Here is a 15,789-nt window from a genome sequence, read left to right on the forward strand (position 1 = left end):
GACAACAGTTGTCAGTTATGCTCATTTGTTTATGTTTGATGTTTGTTTTTGTTGACGAATTTTTCAATCGCGTTAGAAACATTCAGTTATTGTGTTGAACTACGAAATTTCTCGCAAAAAAGAAGTTCGTATATTCCGTGGGTTTGACGGGAGTATCGACGATCGCGTGGGGACGAAGCTTTATTTAGAAATTGGTGAACAGAAGAGTGTCGAACGGGAAAAACTCCGAAGGAAGAAAACAGGCCACAATCACTGTGGCGGTTAGAATAATCGAGAAGGTACCCGGTATACCGGGTATTGCCTGGTATTTTCAAGAATTGATGGTATTTATTCCGTTAGATCTGAATCCGACCATGGAAATGTGAAACTCAATATCCTTCGTAAAGTTTCTGAAAAGTGAGTCCTGATAGAAACGATGGCGAGGAGTATTCCGGTTCGGCTATCAATATGGAATTTCTGATTGAGGTTTGTTGGATTATTGAACTGTTGCGGGAATCGGACATCAGCAGCCGTGATGAATTTACTCAATCATCGTGCCTGGATTGCGCTGCTGGATGAAGGGCAAGTAATATTAGCATTAATGAATGACGATTGGATTTTGTTGTATCAAGTGGGAGACGTAGAATTGGTTGTTCTCTATACACAGAGAGAAAAAAATTGTGCTTTTGAGAATATCGGACTTTTGTTTTGAAAGTTGCGCATTTCTAGTAATTTTGAGTAGCAAATCATTTACTGTGAGAACAAAACTTTCAATTTTAAAGTTTTTTTGGCGATGAAACATTGTACCTTTGAGTGCGAAAATTTTTGAACTGAGGGATAGAAAATTTTCAAATGAAATTTTCATTTTCTTGGTTTGGCAACTCTGGCGATAAATCAGAACCACTCTGGCAACCAAACGAGCTGTCAACATCTTGTTTTGAGAAAATACTCCCGGCGTTTTCGGAAACAGTCAAGCGCTCCTCAAGCCCTAAATAAATTGCTTCAACAAACTGAATGGAACCACAGGTAAATATCTCTCTTTGCCATGGAAACTCCATGACTCCATGATCTTTTATTCATCGATCGTCGCAGGATCGTCGTAGATACCTCGGAAAGATCATCAAGCACTTAACCTCGCATCTATTCGGTCATCCGGCTATCTACATTCAACGATATACATTTCTGCTTTCTTTACGTAAGTATTTCCATTCAGTTATTAGTGAGAAAATTCAGGGTGATATTAAATGCTATTAAATTTTGTTCCAGGTTGAAGCTGTTATAAGATTCCGTCCAACAGAGAATACAAGTTTCGTGACGAATTCCCGTCGGTACGCCGAAAAACGAATCCCACCGGATGTTGACAGCCGCCACCTCGAAACGCTTCCTTGATGAGGCACAGATTTAAAGAAAAGTAACAGAAAAGAATGTTGCTTGATTTTTTATTTGATTAAAAAGGATAATAAAATAAAAACGCAAAATAACCCATTCTTCTTGCCATTCTTAATGTTTTTATTTGAAATTGGAAAACATAAATTTAAAATTCGCATGTGAAATTGAGAGTGAATAAAGCTAGTTGTTTTTAAAGTATCACTAGATGATTCTAATGTTAAATACACCTTTCGTTTTGAGAGGAGAATGAGGAGAGGAGAATATTCATCCTGTCGAAGTGCTTGCCAAGGTGAAATTTTTTGCATTGGTAGATTTAACGATTCCATACTTTCTACTGTAAATCACTAACTAATTATCTTAATTTTAGCAACGTTTTTTTTAATTTTCCCAACGATTTTTTTTTTGTGTTTAAAGGTTTTTTTTTTTTTTTTTTTTTTATATCTTTATTATAGAGGTTTGCAGCCCTAGGAGTGTAAAGCTGATAAAATATTCATAACCATACTGGCAAGTGTCAATATAATTTGTAAACAACAATTAAGACGATCCCCCAGTGCGTAAATAAAGCCAAAATAGCCACCTCTATCATGACGCGAACTCGCACCGGTCGTTGGTAAACGGGTTTGGGAAATGTAAACGCAACCTTCGGTGAATAGCGAGTTGGCAAATTTGGCGACCCGCTCCAACCGTTGCCAAACCATCACACGGAAATATAAAGTAACCCATAAATAAAAAATCTGCCGTCTGCTGAAAAATTGTTCGGGTACTCAAAACATCAAAACCATTGTGATGGAGGTCAGTTTAGTTTGGATTTCAACTGGTTGGCGGCGCTAGTGCATATGAAATAATCTGATAGGTTAGATATCTCGAAATCTGGAATTTTTAGAATATTGGCGCCTTCTACAAAGTTGTTCGGGTGGTTAAAACCATCATGACGAAAACAAGTTTAATTTGAAATACAACCGCTTGGCGGCGCTAGTGAATTGGAAATAACCTAAAAGGTTAGATATTTCGATAGTTGAAATCTTAAGAATATTGTCGTCTTCTACAAAATTGTTAGGACGATTAAAATCATCATGACGAAAGCAAGTTTAGTTAATAATACAACCGCTTAGCGGCGCTAGTGTATTGGAAATAACCTGAAATGTCAGGTATCTCAAAATATGTAATTTTTAGAATATTGCCGCCTTCTACAAAATTTTTCGGGTGGTCAAAACCATTATGATCAACGCAGGTTTAAATTAAGATATAACCGCTTGGTGGCGCTAGTGTATAAGAAATAACTTGCTAGGTTAGGTATTTCGAAAACAGAAATTTTTAGAATATTGCCGTATTCCACAAAGTTGTTCGGGTGGTGAAAACCGTCATGATGCAAGCAAGTTTAGTTTTAAACACAATCGCTTAGCGGCGCTAGTGTATAAGAAATAAACTGATAGGTTAAATATATCAAAATCTGGAATTTTCAGAATAATGCCGTATTCTACAAAGTAACTTGCCATAAGACGAGTTCGTACAATTCCATTTAATTCCACCACTTGGTTGTACCTTTGACAGATACTACAGTAAGACCATCTTCAGTGTCTCGTATTTGACTCGATTCGACTCAACTCGAGCGCCAATTAGTATTGCGGTTTCAAACTAAACTTCTGGTTTTGATTACCCTGTTAAATCTTACATAATAACCAACCTAACAGATAATTCGGATAACTTTGTAGAAGATGGCCACTACACACTTAATCGACAATTTTTTGCTCGGTAAAACAAATTGACGAACATGACCGTTAAAGTTTATTTTAACTGACATCTCGTTAACAAATAAGACATTTCTTTGTGTTACTGAAATTCGGCAGTCAGCTTTCGGTAATTCAGAAATGAACCGAATTTCGGTAACACATCTGTCAAACAGAAAACTTTGTTTCGCGCTGTATTTCTGTATCGCTCACACGTGAAGGGGAAAAAAAATCATCGTTGATAAATCTTCCTGTAAGTATTCAATCGATCTCCATTTGCTGTTGAATTTTAATCATTTTAAGCATACTAGTTTTATTCAATTTCAGTGGATTCGCTCCAGGTGGAATTCACACTACAAAGATGTCTTCTGCGCTAAGGAACCAAACTCGACATGTTGGGATACCATCCAGGAACAAACGGAACCGCGGAGAAGGGTGGACAAACCATGAGCAACAATTTTCGCGAAGCAATGCACGGTCGCATGTTCGTGGGAACGACTCCATCATGGTGTGTTGGTGCTGACGTATATTTTTTTGATGAAGAGTCATATTGGTACACGTGTTTGTTTAACCTTATTAAGCAATAAACGAAAATCGAAAATAAAGTTTCAATTTCATATTTTGATTTGATTTCGTATTTTGAAACATGAAAAAAATTTTTTTGCTGAATTTCGGCAATGTATTACCGAACAGTACGGCAATTTTTGACAGCTGGCTGTTTATACATGATTTACGACCAATCGGCAATTTGAACTTTCACCGAGATTTCTACCGAGATCTCAGCTGTTGGATTCTCGGCAATTTATTTTGCCGGCCTCGGCGAAAAAAATTAAGTGTGTACGGATTTAGAAATATTTAACCTAACAGGTTATTTCTCATACACTAGCGCCGCTATGCGTATGAATTCCAAACTAAACTAGTCTCCATCATAAATGTTATGGCTACCCGAACAACTTTGTAGAAGACAAAATCTTTCTAAGTCTTATAGATCTCGAGATATCCACCTCACTAAATCTGTATATATAAAAATAAAATGGTCTGTGTTCGTATCCGCATAACTCGGAAACGGCTGGATGGATTTTCTTCATTCCTTCAGCAGATATGTTCGTTATAGTTTCCGACGGGTTTATATGATATTTCCTCATGCGAAAATTACGAGTAAAGTTCAGTAAATCGTGAAAAACTGAAATGAAGATTCGTATGGAAATTTGGCATGGGAATATTCGCCCACTATGCAGGAAAACGTCTGCCGGGTCGACTAGTTATTGCGCATAAGCCCGAAAATTTTATTCCCACCTTTGGGTTTCCGCGCCGAGCACTCAGCGCCAGACTCGGCGACAAGGAGATAGTGTGAGTGCACCGGTGTCAAAAAATAGAGCTTTTGGCTGAAAATTTAGTTGTCAAATTCACATTTTGACAGCAATATAGATGTATGAGTGAATAAAATATGCAAATGCTCTATCACGGAAGCAGTCGCTGAAGACAAGTGTCAATGGTTTCAGTGACGAAACGAAAAGTTTTAATGCAAAAAGCAATATTGCATATAAGCTAGCGCCACCTAGCAGATGTGTGTCTAGCTAATCTGATAATCACAAAATGCATTACGCACATATTTATATTACAAAAGTTGGAGCGCGTTCTGAAAGATTTGAAAATAAATAATATTTGTTTCCTGATTTTATTTATTTCCGTGTTTGCCTCAATAGCAACCGGATATTCACCACCGGTGCGAAGCATGATTGCACTTCAACAACCTTGATAGAAACAACCGGTGTGAGAACAAGTGCATAAATATAATATGAACGCATTTCGTTCCTATACTAGACACTCATTTGGATACGCATCGGTGGGGATCGTCTAAACAGACATAAAAATAGAATATAATTGTTACAGTTCTAGCACAGGTTCTAGGTTTATGCTACGTTTAGACAAGGCAAGTGAATTGAGCAAGTCGCTTGAATCGAACGCGAACTGAACGTGTAAACACCTTAATTCAATTCACTTGAACGAAAAGAAAGTTGAACATGTTCAACTTTTGGCAAGTCAATTGAATTCAACTGAGTTGTTCAATTCACTTGCCCTGTCAAAACGTAGCATTAGGGTTAGTTTCTGTTCAATTGAGCCATGGATATCTGATGCGTATCGGACTGTAAAGCAAATATTTATTTTTTTTTCAAAAATCTGTATTCCTCATAATTGTTTGTTTTGCTTTTTGCATTTCCACAGGCAAGAATCCAACTAGCAAGAATCCGACCACCGTTCAGGAAGACCACCTCTGGCATGCATACGCTTTGCTTCATTCACTGCACGGAGATTTGTAAATACACATTTGATGTATAAAAATCACCCACCTTGAGATGCAGTATGGAGCTGTCAAAAAGGTGGGTAGTATGAATTTATGCAAAATGCTTCAAAATCACCCACCTTGAAATTGATAACAGTAGTAATGAATGTGGGTATGTTTCACTCCATTATGGATGAAAATTTAATTAGAAGTTTTTTTCAATTCAGTTCAGACCGTCAGAAGAAAATTTTATTTTCAAAACGACTTTAAATCAAGATTTAAATCTTGATTTAAATCAAGAAAATTTCAAATAATCAACAAGTAGGCTCCGGCGAGTATCGGGTTACTTTTGAGGTAAGTTAAATTTACATATCTTTAGTTTTTTTCTTATTTTATTTTGGAAAATTAATTTCAAATTATTATTTTCTTTTTCGCAGATTGAACTTTAACGAGAATACCAATAGAAAGCTAATGAGACATACGACTGGTATTGACCATAAACTGGCCGAGCCCCGGATCTGAATTCACCAAATAAGCGGCGCGGATTGCTCCAACATGTTTGAACCGATGGCCTGCAGGATTTTTCTTAATCATCATTGTATTATATTATGTTATTTATATTGTGATTGATACTTATATTCTGCAATAAACTAATGATGTATTCCATCGATTTTGTTTTATAATCTTATTCAATTATCATCTGATTTTTCTATAATTTAACTAAATTATTTCAAATTTATATGGGTATTTTTCACCCACCTGCACAGGTCCAGAATTCGAAAAGATGGGTGAAAAATACACATCCATTTTGACGTACAACCCTTTTACCCATTTGTGAGTATCGCAGACTTACCCACCTTATGGGTTAGTCCACTTATCTCGAAGATGAGTGAAAAAACACCCATTTCTGAGTATTCCTTTTTCTCCGTGTGTGCAATAACAGCCGTACTCCGAAGATCTTTGTGCATCCTCAGTGCAATGACTCCCTGAACCGACATGTCAATGACCTTCCATCCACGAACTTAAATAGCCGTGCGGTTCTTTGTTCGGGAATGCATTCAAATTCTTGCGTGTTGCAGTGAGACGCCCCAGTTGGAGTTGTTCCGGAATTTAGATCCCCTAGCGGATTCACATCGTCAACTTCTGGCTTTCCAAGAATGCGCTGGTTGCAAATCGTATTATTGCGCATAAGCCCCAAAATTTTATTCCCACCTTTGGGTTTCCGCGCCGAGCACTCAGCGCCAGACTCGGCGACAAGGAGATAGTGGTCAAGTTGGTACTCCTGATTTTTTGACAACTGATGTGGATTAGTTGTGTGAGTGCACCGGTGTCAAAAAATAGAGCTTTTGGCTGAAAATTTAGTTGTCAAATGCACATTTTGACAGCAATATAGATGTATGAGTAAATGAAATATGCAAATGCTCTATCGCGGAAGCAGTCGCTGAAGACAAGTGTCAATGGTTTCAGTGACGAAACGAAAAGTTTCAATGCAAAAAGCAACATCATGGTCACTAAGCATCAACTAATTAAGGCTAGTAATACTGACGCAAAACGATAAACGCCGAAGATTGATCGACCAATCTGCAGCAGTCGAGGGTGATAAATTTCCACATTTATTGTGCTAATACGTTGATTTTGCTGCTGGATTATGCGCTGGAGGTGAGTCCTTTTCAAACATTGATAAAAATTGAAATAGGTACTTTTAATTAGATGCCTTTTCATAAACCTGAAACATTTTCGTAATAGCATAATAACTGAACATAATTATCACGAAGTTTTAGTTTAGAATTGGATATTATCTTCCGTTCAGTTGAGCCATTTATGTCTGTTTCGATTCAGGCTGAAGTATATACAATACATAATCAAAGTCTTATTGACATCATATAATCCACTGGGACATTGTCGCCTCGCAGCTTAGTGTTCATTAATCACTTCCACAGCTGTTACTTGAAAGGTTTGTAAGCCGGGTTATTATTTTTGCATTCGTATATAATAAAACTAACACGATGATACATTCATAGCTTAACTTTTCAAAAAACCTAAGTAACATTTTTCGTGAATTAATTTGAATATTACAAGGAACAGACCAATATGAAAGCTTTCGATTGCAGCACTCAAGTTAATTCATGAATAAAATGTTACTCAGGTTCTTTTGAAAAGTTAAGCGAGATTTATGCCCTACAGTTGCAGTTTCAGTTTGGTACACTCAGAAATAAAATTAATCCGTAACGGATTTACAATTATTCTTTCCAGTCATTATGCACTTTTAAACCTTACAAAGTATAAACAGTATACTATCGAGAATTATAATTTATACTAACCCGGAATAACGTAAAAATATTTTTGTTTGCATTCTGTCATTTGCAAAATTCCATCAAATCGCGTGTGCAACAATGTCGGTTCGAGTATTTTCCGGTGGACTTTCCAGGCAAAAACTCGGCCAAAAATAACAGTCGCTCCATCGCAAGTGCTCCGCGAACTTCTATTACAAATCCAGAGTGTTTTACAGACCGCAATCTAACTTAAAAGTCCAAAATTGGACTCTATTAGCAATTGATCGGAGCCACACGACAAGGCAATTGGCAGTGGAAGTGGATATTGCCGAGAACGCCATCCAATTCGAACTGCTACAAATGGAGCAACTAGTGCACGCGGTTTTTATCCGTTTGGTGGCCTGTTTGGGCAATTTCCAGAACAGAACTGCAGCCCTTTCTCAAGGACGACACCTCCTGCCTTTAACCCGTAAAAAGTTAGTACACCTGATCCCGGAACTACTCACACAGCGTCAGTGCAAGAAGACGCTCTAACACCTGCCAGCTACGACAAGGGAACAGCTACCCCTGTTCCCAGCGGATTATTTGATAGGAAAAACTCGGCCTCTTATTTTGGTAAGACAGCGTCAGTTTTCGGAGGTTGTTTCTATTCAAATAATTATGTTTCCCAGATCGTTGAATTCAATATGAATGAAACAAGATTAGCTACACTTTCTACACGGACCTTGTAGAACCATGGAGAATGGAGGAGGATTACTTGAGCACCGGAAGACGACCAACACTAATCCACTTCTATGTTCAGCGTGTTAACTATGTCCCGCTGTCCCGCTCCCGTACCTTCAGGTGAACCCCCAATGCTTCGGCCGGCTCATCATCAGAAGCATCAACGACCATCACGAATGTGACGGAATGCCGAATTATTTATAAATGGAGAATAAAACATGTATTTATCTTATTTTGCTATTTCTTTTCAATATCATTGAAGGAGAACCCAGTGACAAGAAACAAACATAACCTAGAAACTATGACCAAATCCAAAATAAGCTAACCAATCATAGTGCTTACTTATACTATAGAACATTTTTTGAAATTTATACTATCCCGGTATTTTCGGATAGAATACTAATTTGGGGTCAACCAGGCAAATAGTCATTTAGAATGACTTTTAAACTATTTAGAATAAATTTATTTCAGAGTGTACTGCTTGATGTTATGAAATTTATAACTGTCAAAATAGAACTACAACTTGGTGCCCGCAACGCAGAGTTGTAAACGAAATGCAACTTGGTTTTATTTTTTCATAAAACAAAAATAAAACAAACTAACATTTTTCGCGGTAGTTTTTACCTCGTATACGAACAACAATGAGTTTGTCCATCATCTCAAACAAACAAACACAATTAAATAAATTTGAAACTCAGTTTCATTCAAGTTTCAAATCAGGTTCTATTTGCAACAAACCAGTCGAGCAGTTGCAAATCAGTTTCAAAAAGTGCTCGAAAAATAAAACTGCAACTCTGCGTTGCGATCTGCTAGTTTCAGTTCTAATTTGATTTCCAAACACGCCATATACAAAACCCAACAGCATTGCGACCGGCCTTAGATCAGTTAACCTATTTATGGGTACTTAATTCACCCATATATAGGTAATGTGAAATTTACTGATAATATTGGTAATATTTACTTATATTATTAGTAAACATATGTAAACATTATTAGTAAAAATGGAACTTAATCGAACCCATCAGAATCAATAAGTTCGTTATAGCAAAACATAACAGGACTCGTTTTTTGAGTAAGGTAAATGCACAGACAAACAGACGTAACACTAGAGAAATTACCATCGACCATGACTTCAACGATCAATTTGAATTTGATTGATTGCGTGTTTCACAACTAGAGGCGCTAGCGTCGTATTCCTTCGAGTTTGACATTCCACTACAGCGCCTTCTGGTGACAATGCGATACGAAACATTGTTTCGTGTAACATGCTCGCAAGATAGTGGTAGAGGAGTTGAACGATATAATGTTCAAGTTGTTACGTCTGTTTGTCTGTGCTAAATGATTGAAAATTCTAATCCAATTCTTTATAATATTTTCAACTTTTTAATTTCAGATCCACACTCAGAAATAAAGAAAATTGATGTTAGATTAAAATTTAACCTATATTGACATTTTTTCAATTTAAACTATGGATTGATTAAATTTTATACTACCTAACGTTAAAACTTAATCTAAGGTAGATTTGTCCCCAAATATGTTTCTATGTATTCTTTGTGATTGGCACGCGACTATTTTTGCACAAGTGGAAACTGTTCCGACAGATACCGCGAATTTTTTTAAATTGCTCTTCCGTACCTTCAAAGTTTGCCGCGAGGATTGCTGGACGCACAAAATTAATGGTGTATAGTTTACCGCAAGTTTACCTAATTTTAAAAGATTGTCAAACGGAAATGGTGTGAAAGTGCTGAGATGCACACATTGTCTGTATTCGCCGCTCCGTCGAATATGGCTACTACAAGTTGGACTGCCTTACGGACATGGAAATGAAAAACACTTCTTTAAGTGGTAAGTTCCCATTCTTCTGAGATGGTATGACCTCTTCCATATAAAAATGCATTATTACGATATTATATTAACTTGTAAATATTGGTTATGGTTCCAGGAAGATTTCAATTCTGGAAAACCCCCGTAAAAATCAAGGCGTGCATGCTGGAGGAATTCAAAGTGGATTGACAAATTATGGCCCGAGCGAAATAGCTAGAAAAAAAACCAAACAAGACATCAGCTGCTCTGAGATGCACACAATTTGTAGTGCTAGAATTTCTTACTCACTAGTTGGCGAAGATGACTTTTATTGTAATTTAATCATAAATGTTATTACGAATTAATCACGATAGTCACCGGCATGCTGACAATAATAATTAATTAATTACACCATGTTCTCTTAGGTTTAAGATAATAAAACGCTATGTGTATTTTATTTATTTTCGTTATTCTCCTTATTCTTCAAATCAAAACAACACATTTCATTGCAGAATCCATCTACAGTAAAAAAAGAACTGGCCTCAAAGTATGCTAGATCATAATAACTTGAAGTTATACTAGGCTCGTTTATGTGGTACTTATACTTAGTCGGGGTCAACCAGGCAAATAGCCAGTTAGAATGACTTTTAATCTAATTAGTATACATTTTTCTCAGAGTGCACCCTTTGCCTCCTGTTGTTAAACTTCATGTATTCCCGGATAAAAATTTACAGTAACTTGTATGACATAACCCATTGAAATACAATAGATTGTGTGGCAAACAATACAAACTATTGTATGCTTATTGTAAAATATTCACGGTTGTAAAAGATCTTTATTGTACGTACATTAAAATCACAATATATTTAAATGTTTCCGATATATTCTATTATATTTTTATTGTTCGCTTATGTTTAGTATTGCTCATCCAAAAACTAAACAATTTTTAAAAGTATTCGGTTTGGATGATCTGGAAATCCGTCTAATGTTATTGAATTAATATAATTTTGGAATATTTCATGGATTTATTATATTGATGAAATAACAATTGAAAACAATAAAATTACAATAGCTTTGTTTGTTAAATAAATAAAAATGTTATACCGGTTCTCAAGTATATATTTTCATATTGCAGGTCTTGTTGCAGGTCTAGAAATGTTCTGCAATAAAAATTTGATTTCAAAAAAATTAAAGGGAACAAAAACTTTTGCTTTTAATTTACTCGGAGAATGGCTGGATTCATTTGACCGTGTACAGTTTTGTTTATAATTAGTGAAGAGATGAAAATAATGAAACTGTATGGTGCAAAAAGTGTTTTTTTCATTGCAGTTTCTGCTGCTGGGAAAGCGGTAGATCACTATGGCTTCTGTACCGTGGTGAGTATCTAAAGTGTTGAAGCGCGTTAGAGCATCATTACTGGGCGCGAGTATTTTGATCACTCTCACTGTACTGTCATTTTAGATTAGTCACTCTTTTTCGCATCGGTCACTATTTTCGGTATTTTCGGTTATCATTTCGGTGGCTGCATTCCGTATCGGTGACGTTCGACGTTTGATAGTTCATCAAATAGTAGCGCTGTTATTTGGTCAATTTGGTCACCTGTCAGCTGCGCTACTGTTTTAGCAGCGCGTTTACTAGCGACCGGTAAAGTGTCAAGTAATGATACTGCGGCTTATACTCACCACCGGTAATCGTAATCTTCACGCACAGAAATGTATTGTAGAAACAACAATATTTCGAGTTGAATTCAACAATAAATATTGTTAGCTCAGGGCTAATAATATTTACCGTTTGAAATAATCCATAATATTGTTGTTTCTACAATCACAACAATCAAAGGTTCAACTCACGTTATTGTTGAAACAACAATATTATTGTTGAAATAATTGTAGCTTTATTATTGTTTCAATATATGAACACAGTAGATTCAACAATATAATATTGTTGATGCAATAATGATTTATATATAGTTTATATTTTTTCTTTTTTTAGGTTAAAGAAAATAAGAAACAAATGAATGTTGAGATTTTTTATATTTTTGATTCAATTAGACATATATTAATATATTTTTTTAAATAACAAATCTTCTGATGCCCTATTTCAATTGTTAGGATGTATCCAGGACGTGACAATGAGTGAATATTCTGAAAAAAGAGATATGACTATGAAGTTTTGCTTCGAAGTTAAAATTTCATCTCTATTTACCAGACATTTTCGCCATTTGTTCATTCGTGAAGCTTATTTCTGACAACTTGAGCTTCAACATTCATTCCGGACACTGGAACGTAGGAACCCTTTTATTCTGGAAGAGTTTAAGAAAAATCACTTTATGGATTTAAATTATTTTAAATATTTGAACTTACATGAGTTGCCAGTACATCCAGAAAACTTTTAGGACCTAATAACATCTTCCAAAATCAAAATTACACTTTCACGGAGATTTTTATTTTTATTTTGGAGATAACTGAAATGGCAATACAACATACGCATTAAAAAATACACGATTATCTTTATTCAAGTAAAGTTAAAAACAACAATAAATATTGTTGAAATTCAATTATTATTGTTGTTTGAATAATAATATATTGTAGAATCAACAATCACACCTTTTTAATTCAATAATAGACCGATTATTGAAATCAATAATATAGATTTTTAGTTTAATCGTAAGAAATTCTGCTGCGTGTTATACTACAAAAGTTCAATGTACATAATGAACGCAGTGGTTCATCCCGAACAAAAAATAAATGAAAATTTTATCATCATAGTACCTGATGACATGCCTGGTAACATGTATCCTTGTTCCTTTACAGAAATGAAGCTTATGATAAATAAAATACAGTCAACTTTCGCTCGTTGGGCTAAACTCGTAGCCCATCTAGTGAAAGACTTTCGTTAGTTGGGCTGAGATTTCAGCTGTCAAATCAGCCAATACAATAGAAATTCAGAGCTGCCAACTGCGAAAAAGAAAAAAAAACTGCCGTTTATGTCATAATTTGACGTCCACCTTCGTTTTAAGTGGGCTACAGCCCAACTAACGGGCGCCCAACTAAATCGTAGCCCATCTAAAGATAGCCCAACGAGTGAAATTTGACTGTACTGCTGCTTGCTGGTCACTGATTGAAGATCGTTGGCCAATCTCACCAAGGGGATATAATAAGAACTGATGCAGGTAATTTTTCTTTTCTTCTCGAAGTATTTTTTCTAATAAAACTGACATTTTTTACATTTTTCACAGGTTTATATCTATTCGGAACAAAGTTAGTACACTTTTTTAACCGATGTTGGATTTTTCTCCAGATACAGGCAACCCACTTAACTTTGGAAGTAGTGCGCTGGATTCGTCTAAAGATATGCTAAAAAACCGGACGAAAATAAAATGATATGTAAAACAATTAATTGTATTGTATTTTTATTGTAATATTGGAGTATAATGTATTCTAAATCCTGTTGTATTCCTATTGTAAAACAATAGAAACAGTAATTGAAAACATTTAAAACACAATGTTTTCTATTGTTTTGTCGCTCGAAATCATCCCATTGAAGAACCGTAAAATCAATTGTTTTGCTCCGAATTTTGTATGGAAAATTTTCGATTTTTATTGTAAAGATACATAACAACCCCCCTTTTTAATTGTTAAAGTCCCATTTACCATTCATTTTTTCATGGAAAACCATTATTTCTCATGTGATTTTATTGTCAAAATTCCATTATATTCAAAGGTAAAAATTATGTTTTAAATGGTGTTGTAACAATAAAATTTATGATATTTTAATGATATTTTTTATCGGGGTTGCGGAGCTGCATATTATCCCACCCTTTGCTGCCAGTTCCGGTGCTACGATTCCTGCTCGTAGCGAAGGCTATCGCTGTTTTCGATCCTGCTGCTGTGACATCCTGACCAAATATTTTTATTCAACTGGTAATTCAATGGAATTTTATTACCTTTACTATTAATTTGCTATATTTTCAGAACATTAAGCATGCTGCGGAAAACCGTTCGTTTCGCCATATTGATCAGCAGCTGTAAGATACCACGAAGGAAACCAACAATAATACTTGATTTGACGGGTCTGGAGCCGAGTCTGGAGCATCCCCAGAAGCAGGTTAGAGAAGGTTAGCAGGCCATTGGAGGAACAATCCACAGCGGAGCTATCGATAAATCGCTTGGGGAACGTGGACATTTGCGTGATTCGGACTAAAAATTGAAAGCAAAGGCTGCTATTTCCGAGGCTATTCGTTTTCGTACCGAGGGCTGATTTTCTTTGCTACTATGCGATGCCAAAGAAGCTTCCACACCGATGATCTTGATTCAACGGTAAGCTATTCATCCGTAACATGTTTTAGTTTTTATTTTGATATAGAATATATTTTTAGATCTTTGCACCTGTGGTGACGGAACGGGGCTTTCACAGTACTTCCAGCATCCTTACTGCTCTCACAAGTTTCGGGATTATATACCGTCAAATCTCTACACGGCTACTGCGGAGCAGCCTAGCAGGTGACCCGGTACCTGCTGCGGTTAACGCTTACTGACCCGAAGCTGCTCCTGATCATCCAGCCAGTTCCGGTTTCGTCGATCGCGTAATTTTAATCTTTCGGTAATCAGTTTCGCTAATTGCCCAACATCCAACAACGAATAGGTTGATAAAGACTGTATATTGTAAATATATTTATATAGTAGAATTAAATTAAGAAGGCATGCCAAAAAGCTGCCAGCTGTTGACGAATATAAAAAAAAGGATAATAATGTGCACTATAGGCTTATTTGTTTTGTTTTTTTTTTTGCGAAATATTGATTTGTTTATATATTTGCCCGGTATGGTACATAATCAAAAGAGCGAGATGCATCACTCCAGCATGCTGATGATCTCAGTAACGGAGATTAAACCGGGTGCGACTGCGACTGTCTCCAACAGAACAAAAAGCTCTCGTCAAAGCTGTCCATATGCATGTGTACAAGAGCCAAGAATAGCATTATCCATTCTTTTAGGTAATCATTTACAGTATAATAAAAATAATACCTAATCTATTTTTTCGCAACATTTGTTACATAGTTAGAAATCATGATATTCATTTGATTGTAATTCAGATTAAATTGATTTGGTTTTATTGAGTAATAAACTTTTATTTTAAATCACTTAAAGTAAATTATTATTTGGTTTTATTTAGGTTTTATTCAACCAAATATTTTTTTAGGTAATTTGTTTTCGAAATTGTTCTTTTTCAACTTAGAACCTTAGCTTAATGATAGAAATAGCTGACGCTGTTGCCATTGCTTCTTCGTCTTCAACTCGACGGAGCATAACTCCAACAATTAAGATTCTCGAAGTAATTAGTTGTATTAGGGAATCAATTTTGATGTTCAAATTCAAACGCTGCCAGCTATAACGAAAATATGAGGTGAAACTGATTTACTCAAAGTCACAATAGGTTGGAGAATGAATAGCCAAACAGTTCTAAATATAGTATATTACGAAACCATTGAATAAATTTTTAAATCTAATTGTAAATTTAATAAAAAAAAATAAATCAAAACTGTTTCCTTTCCAATGAAAGAACTAAAACGAACGTTAACAACAAAATGATTTATTGATTGAGATTGACTGA

At 35.6% G+C, this 15,789-nt stretch overlaps 1 long non-coding RNA gene across 3 annotated transcripts; it reads left to right on the forward strand.

The window, feature by feature from the left end:
* The first annotated feature begins 6,833 nt into the window (after positions 1-6,833).
* Positions 6,834-15,296, forward strand: LOC134223334 (uncharacterized). 3 transcript variants are annotated; one of them, XR_009982528.1, is made up of 3 exons: positions 6,834-7,038; positions 14,153-14,497; positions 14,557-15,296. It is a non-coding gene; the product is annotated as an uncharacterized LOC134223334 (long non-coding RNA). The 3 variants fall into 3 exon arrangements; XR_009982529.1 differs by lacking the exon at positions 6,834-7,038 and adding an exon at positions 11,002-11,554; XR_009982527.1 differs by lacking the exon at positions 6,834-7,038 and adding an exon at positions 13,970-14,101.
* Positions 15,297-15,789: the final 493 nt, after the last annotated feature.

This window comes from Armigeres subalbatus, chromosome 3 (assembly GCF_024139115.2).
Source record: "Armigeres subalbatus isolate Guangzhou_Male chromosome 3, GZ_Asu_2, whole genome shotgun sequence".
In the NCBI taxonomy this organism is placed as follows: Eukaryota; Metazoa; Arthropoda; class Insecta; order Diptera; family Culicidae; genus Armigeres; species Armigeres subalbatus.